The following is a 7,845-nucleotide window of genomic DNA, read 5'->3' as shown; positions in this document are numbered from 1 at the left end:
CCAGTAGAAGGTTGCCCTCCCAATGGGTAATGTGGCTCTTCCTATGATAACTTGATCCGCATGCATGGTGTGTTAGAAAGGGGCTTCATATGTGAGGGCCATAGCGGAGTAAGGGGTTTTCAACCGTATATTGAAGAATTTGCGGGATGTCATAGTGAAAACGACCCACTCCTTCCATTGGATGGCGAGATCTTCTAACACATCCCCTATGACGTGTGGGCGTCAGTGCTCGAGGATTCTGGACTGACGAGACAGCTAGCTCAACCCGACATCACGGGATTTTTGATCCTTGGCCGCATGTCACGTAACCTAGCTCTCGATGCTGCACATAGGAGGAACAAGAACGACAAAGAGAAAGGGCATATGGGAGAGAATTAGCATTGATCCGGTAACTTCACTCCTCTAGTGTTCCCAACCTCTGGTGAGATGGGACCAAAGTGCAGATGTTTCTCGCCAAACTCGCGGAGTTAGATCTCCGAACAAGCAACGGCCAGAAGTTATATTACAGCCTGGATGAGATGTCGACTATCCTTTCTCTCTCCTTCGGTCAGCTTTGCTCTGCCTCCAAAATAAAAAAAAAGTAGTAGTAGTAGTATTACACACACGCGCGCACACATTATGAGCCAAAACCCAATACAATAGAGAGGGGGAGAGAAGAATAAAACATCGATTTCATCTAAACAGTTATTACATGGTGTTAGCGGTATTGCTCGCCATCTTGATACACTGACAACACCACTACATATCTCACTGACAACACCACTACCCATGAGACTCTTTGACCACAACACTACCCATGACTCACTGACAACACCACTACCCATGAGACTCACTGACCACACCACTACCCATGAGACTCACTGACAACACCACTACCCATGAGACTCACTGACCACACCACTACCCATGAGACTCACTTACCACACCACTACCCATGAGACTCACTGACCACACTAATTAACAGACCACTGACCACAATTCACTACCCATGAGACTCACTGACAACACCCACTACCTATGCGACTCACTGACAACAATTCACTACCCATGACTCACTGACAAATAACACCACCCATGAGACTCACTGACCACACCACTACCCATGTGACTCCGCTGACAACACCACTACCCATGACTCACTGACAACACCACTACCCAAGAGAGACTCTCTGACCACAACAACACTACCCATGAGACTCTGCTGACAACACCACTACCCATGAGACTCTGACCACAACAACACTACCTATGAGACTCCACTGACCACAACACTACCCATGAGACTCAAGGCTGACAACACCACTACCTATGACTGACAACACCACTACCTATGACACCACTGACAACACCACTACCCATGAGATCACTGACAACACCACTGCACCAAGGACTGCCTAGGACAAACACCACCACCCATGAGACCTGCTGACAACACCACTCAAACATGAGGCACTGACAACACCACTAAACATAACACACTGACAACACCACTACCCATGAAACCCACAGACACCACTACCCATGAAACCCACTGACAACACCACTGCCCATGACTCACTGACAACAACACTACCCATGACTCATTGACAACACCACTACCCATGAGACTCACTGACAACACCACTAAACACGAGACAATGACAACACTACTAAACTTGAGACACTGACAACACCACTAGCCAACATACTCACTGACACCACCACTAAACATGACACGCTGACAACACCACTACTCATGAGACTCACTGGCAACACCACTATCCATGTATCCCACTGATAACACCACTACCCATTTAATTCACTGACAATACCACTACCCATCTGATTTACTGACAACACCACTAAACATGAGACACACTGACAACACCGCTACCCATGAAACTTACTGACAACACCACTACCCATGTAACTCACTGAGACCACTAAACGTGACTCACTGACTACACCACTAAGCATGACACTGACAAAACCACTAAACATGACGCATTGACAACACCACTAAACATGACGCACTGACAACACCACTAAACATGAGACACTGACACCACTAAATATGAGACACTGACAACACTACTAAACATGACTCACTGACACCACGAAACATGACTCACTGACAACAGCACTACCCATGTGAACACCACTACCCATGTAACTCACTGACAACAGCACTAAACATGACACTGACAACAGCACTAAACACTGAGACACTGACAACACCACGAAACATGAGACACTGACAACACCACGAAACATGACTCACTGGCAACACCACTAATCATGAGACACTGACAACACCACTAAACATAACACACTGAGAACACCACTAAACATGAGACACTGACAACAACTAAACAACACTCACTGACATCACTAAACATGAGACACTGACAACACCACTAAACATGAGACACTGACAACAACACGAAACATGAGACACTGACAACAACCACTAAACATGAGACACTGACAACACCACTAAACATGAGACACTGACAACAGCACTAAACATGACACTGACAACACCACGAAACATGAGACACTGACACCACTAAACATGAGACACTGACAACAGCACTAAACATGACACTGACAACACCACGAAACATGAGACACTGACAAACACCACGAAAATGGCTCATTCGCAAGACCAGTACCTGAGTGTGTGAGAAGGAAAGGGAAAGGAGGAGGCACTAAAGCACTGCCGAGCCGCTTCTCAGTTTATACACTTGACGTAGGACCCACTCAGGCAACAGACGCACCAATCCTAGACTGTGACGAGACCATCATTCTCCCCACCACCCACACCAGTCCAAGACTGTGACGAGACCCCCATTCTCCCCACCACCCACACCAGTCCTAGACTGCACGAGACCATCATTCTCCCCACCACCTACACCAGTCCCAGACTTGGACCTGAGACCCCACCCACACCATCCATCTCCCCACCACCTCACCAGTCTGCACGATGTAACCTCATTCCCCACCACCACACACCAGTCCTAGACTGTAGAGACCAATCCTCCCCACCACCCACCAGTCCAGACTGTGAATCCTTCTCCCCACCACCCACACCAGTCCACTTTGACTGTGAGACCATCATTCTCCCCACCACCCCACACCAGTCCTAGACTGTGGGGAGACCTCATTCTCCCCACACCTACACCAGTCCTAGATTGACTGTGGGGAGACCCCCATTCCAACCACACACCAGTCCCAGACTCTGGAGCATCCACTTCTCCCCACCACCCACAACCAGTCCCAGACTGTGACGAGACCCTCATTCTCCCCACCACCTACACCAGTCCCAGACTGTGCAGACCCCATCTCCCCACCACACGTCAGACCACCCACCACCCACACCAGTCCCAGACCGGGAGACCATCATTCCACCACCCACACCAGACTGTGAGACCTCACTCCCACCACCCCTGACACCAGTCCCAGACTGTGAGTGGCATCCCCATCTCCCACCACCCACACCAGTCCCAGACCGCGGGAGACCCCATTCTCCCCCACCCACACCCAGTCCCAGACTGTGGGAGACCCCCATTCTCCCCACCACCCACACCAGTCTTGACTGTGGGAGACCCCCATTCTCCACCACCACAGTCCCAGACCGTGGAGACCTCATTCTCCCACCACCCACACCAGTCTCTAGACTGTGGGACCCTCATTCCCCCACCACCCACACCAGTCCTAGGACCGTAGAAACTCATTCTCCCCACCACCCACACCAGTCCTAGACTGTGGGAAACACTATTCTCCCACCACCCACACCCAGTCTTGGTGACATGGAGACCCTCATTCTCCCCACCACCACACCAGTCCCAGACCGTGGCACCCCTCCCCCCACCACCTCCAGTCCTAGACTGTGCAGACTCTACCTCCCCACCACCCCACACCAGTCCCAGACCTGTGGGGAGACCTCATTCTCCCCACCACCCACACCAGTCCCAGACTGAGACCATCATTCCCACTTCACACCAGTCCTAGACTGTGAGACCTCATCTCCCCACCACCCACACCAGTCCTAGACTGTGCGAGACCCCATTCTCCCCACCAACCCACACCAGTCCTAGACCGTAAGACCACTCTCCCCACCACCCACACCAGTTCCAGACTGTGAGGAGAACCTCACCTCCCCACCACCCACACCAGTCTCTCAGGGTACCAGACCTCATCTCCCACCACTACACCAGTCTAGACTGTGAGGACCATCATTCTCCCCACCACCCACACCAGTCCAGACTGCATGGAACCCTCTCTCCCCACCACCCACACCAGTCCTAGACTGGGGAGACCATCATTCTCCCACCACTCACACCAGTCCTAATCTGACGAGACCCTCATTCTCCCCACCACCTACACCAGTCCCAGACTGTGACGAGACCTCATCTCCCACTACCCCAATCCAGTCCTAGAACGTGGGAGACCATTCCACCACCCAGACCAGTCCTAGATTTTGACTGTGAGACCCCCACCTCCCCACCACTTTCACACCAGTCCTAGACTGGGAGACCACTCCCCACCACCACACCAGTCCCAGACTGCACTATAACCCACCTCCCCACCACCCACACCAGTCCCAGACTGTGGGGAGACCCATCATTCTCCCCACCACTCTACACCAGTCCCAGACTTCACGAGACCTCCATTCTCCCACCACCCACACCAGTCCTAGACTGTGACGAGACCCCATTCTCCCCACACTCCACACTGCCCCAGACTGTGAGACCATCATCTCCCCCACCACCCAGACCAGTCCCAGATTCTGACTGTGGAGACCTCATCTCCCCCACCACCTCACACCACACTTGACTGTGAGACCCACCACCCCCACCACCCACACCAGTCCAGACCGTGAGACCCACCATCTCCCCCACCACCCACACCAGTCCAGACTGTGAGACCCCATTCTCCCACCACCCACACCAGTCCCAGATTCTGACCGTGAGACCATTCTCCACCACCACACCAGTCCAGACTGTGAGACCCCATTCTCCCCCACCACCTACACCAGTCCTCCAGACTGACTGTGAGACCTCATCTCCCCACCGACTACACCAGCCCAGACCGTGGGGACCATTCTCCCACCACCCGCCACCCCAGATCCTAGACCGTGAATCCCCCACCCACCACCCACACCAGTCCCAGACCGTGAGACCACTATTCTCCCCACCACCACACCAGTCCGAGACCGTGGGGAGACCATCATCTCCCACCACCCACACCAGTCCCAGACTGTGAAGACCATCATCTCCCACCACCCACACCAGTCCCAGATCGAGACCCCATTCTCCCACCACCACACCAGTCCCAGACTGGGGAGACCCCATCTCCCCACCACCCACACACCAGTCCCAGACTGTGCACACTCCCCCCACCCCACCACAGTCCTAACTGCAGAACCCCATCTCCCACCACCCACACCAGTCCAGACTTGACGAGACCCAACTCCCACCACCACACCCAGTCCTGACCAGAGCATCCCCATCTCCCCACCACCCCAGTCCCAGACGAGACCCCCACACTTCCCCCCACCACCTCCACCAGTCCTAGACCGGGGAGACCATCATCTCCCACCACCCACCAGTCCCAGACCGAGACCCATCATTCCCACCACCCACACCAGTCCTAGACCGGGGAGACCATCATCTCCCCACCACCCACACCAGTCCTAGACTGTGAGGAACCATCATCTCCCCACCACCCACACCAGTCCTGGACTGTGGGGAGACCCTTCCCCACCACCACACCAGTCTCAGACCGGAGACCATTCTCCACCACCCACACCAGTCCCAGACCAACCTCCCACCACCCACCAGTCTCTAGACGGGGAGACCCCACCCCCACCAACCCACACCAGTCCAGACTGGGGAGACCACCCCCCACCACCCACACCAGTCCCAGACCAGACCCCATCTCCCCACCACCTACACCAGTCCCAGACTGTGGGAGACCACCATCCTCCCACCACCCACACCAGTCCCAGACTGGGAGACCCCACCTCCCCACCACCCACACCAGTCCTAGACGGGAACCATCTCCCACACCACACCAGACCGTGAGACCCCATCTCCCCACCACCCACACCAGTCCCAGACTGCACGAGACCTCATTCTCCCACCACTTCACACCAGTCCCAGACTGTGGAGACCACCATTCTCCCACCACTTACACCAGTCCCAATTTGACTGATCATTCTCCCCACCACTCACACCAGTCCCAACTGTGACGAGACCCCTCATTCTCCCCACCACTACACACCAGTCCTCAGACCGTGAGACCATCATTCCCCCACCACTTCACACCAGTCCCAGACTGAGGACACCTCATTCTCCCCACCACCCACAGCCCCAGACCGTGGGAGACCATCATTCTCCCCACCACCCACACCAGTCTCAGACCGTGGAGACCCTCATTCTCCCCACCACCCACACCAGTCCAGACTGTGGGGAGACCCTCATCTCCCCACCACCTACACCAGTCCCAGACTGTGGGGAGACCACTCCCACCACCCACACCAGTTCCAGACTGTGAGACCACCTCCCCACCACCTACACCAGTCTTAGACCTGAGGACCATTCTCCCTCACCACCCACACCAGTCTCTAGACTGTGAGAACCTCATTCTCCCCACCACCTCCAGTCTAGACTGTGGGAGACCATCATTCTCCCCACCCTCCACCAGTCCTAGACTGTGACGAGACCCTCATTCTCACCACCTACACAGTCTAGACTGTGGGGAGACCATCATTCTCCCCACCACCTACACCAGTCTAGACTGTGGCGAGACCCTCATTCTCCACTACCTACACCAGTCCTAGACTGTGGGAACATCATTCTCCCACCTGACCAGTCCTAGACGGAGACCTCTTCTCCCACCACCTACACCAGTCCTAGACTGTGAGACCATCATTCTCCCCACCTACACCAGTCTAGACTGTGGGGAGACCCTCATTCTCCCCACCACCTCCAGTCCTAGACGACTGTGAGAGACCTCATTCTCCCCACCACCTACACCAGTCCTAGGCAGTGAGGAGACCCTCATTCTCACCACCTACAGTCCTAGACTTTGACTGTGGGAGACCTCAGTCTCCCCACCGATTACCAGTCCTAGACTGTGGGGAGACCATCATTCTCCCCACCACCTACCCAGTCCTAGACTGTGACGAGACCCTCATTCTCCCTACTACACCAGTCCTGGGCTGGGGAGACCATCATTCTCCACCACCTACACAGTCCTAGACTGTGACAGAGACCCTCATTCTCCCCCTACCAGTCCTAGAGCTGGGGGAGACCATCATTCTCCCACCACTTACACCAGTCCTGACTGTGACAGAGACCCTCATTCTCCCCACCACCTCCAGTCCTGGACTGGACAGAGACCCTCATTCTCCCACTACCCCTACCCAGTCCTAGACTGTGGGGAGACTATCATTCTCCCTGGACCAGTCCTGGAGCTTTGACTGTGGGGAGACCCTCATTCTCCCCACACCCAGTCCTGGAGCTGGGGAGACCATCATTCTCCCACCACCTACCAGTCCTGAGACTGTGGCAGAGACCCTCATTCTCACCACCTACACAGTCCTAGACTGTGGGAGACCATCATTCTCCCACCACTACCCAGTCCTAGACTGGCAGGAGACCCTCATTCTCCCACCACCTACACCAGTCCCTGGGCTTGTGTGGGGAGACCCTCATTCTCCCCACCACTTACACCAGTTCTAGACTGTGGGGAGACCCTCATTCTCCCCACCACCTACACAGTCCTAGACTTTGTGTGGGAGACCTCATTCTCCCCACCGATTACAGTCCTGCAGACTGTGGGGAGACCATCATTCTC

This window comes from Homarus americanus, unplaced genomic scaffold (genome assembly GCF_018991925.1).
Source record: "Homarus americanus isolate GMGI-L3 unplaced genomic scaffold, GMGI_Hamer_2.0 scaffold40856, whole genome shotgun sequence".
Classification (NCBI taxonomy): domain Eukaryota; kingdom Metazoa; phylum Arthropoda; class Malacostraca; order Decapoda; family Nephropidae; genus Homarus; species Homarus americanus.
This window is presented reverse-complemented; position numbering follows the sequence as displayed.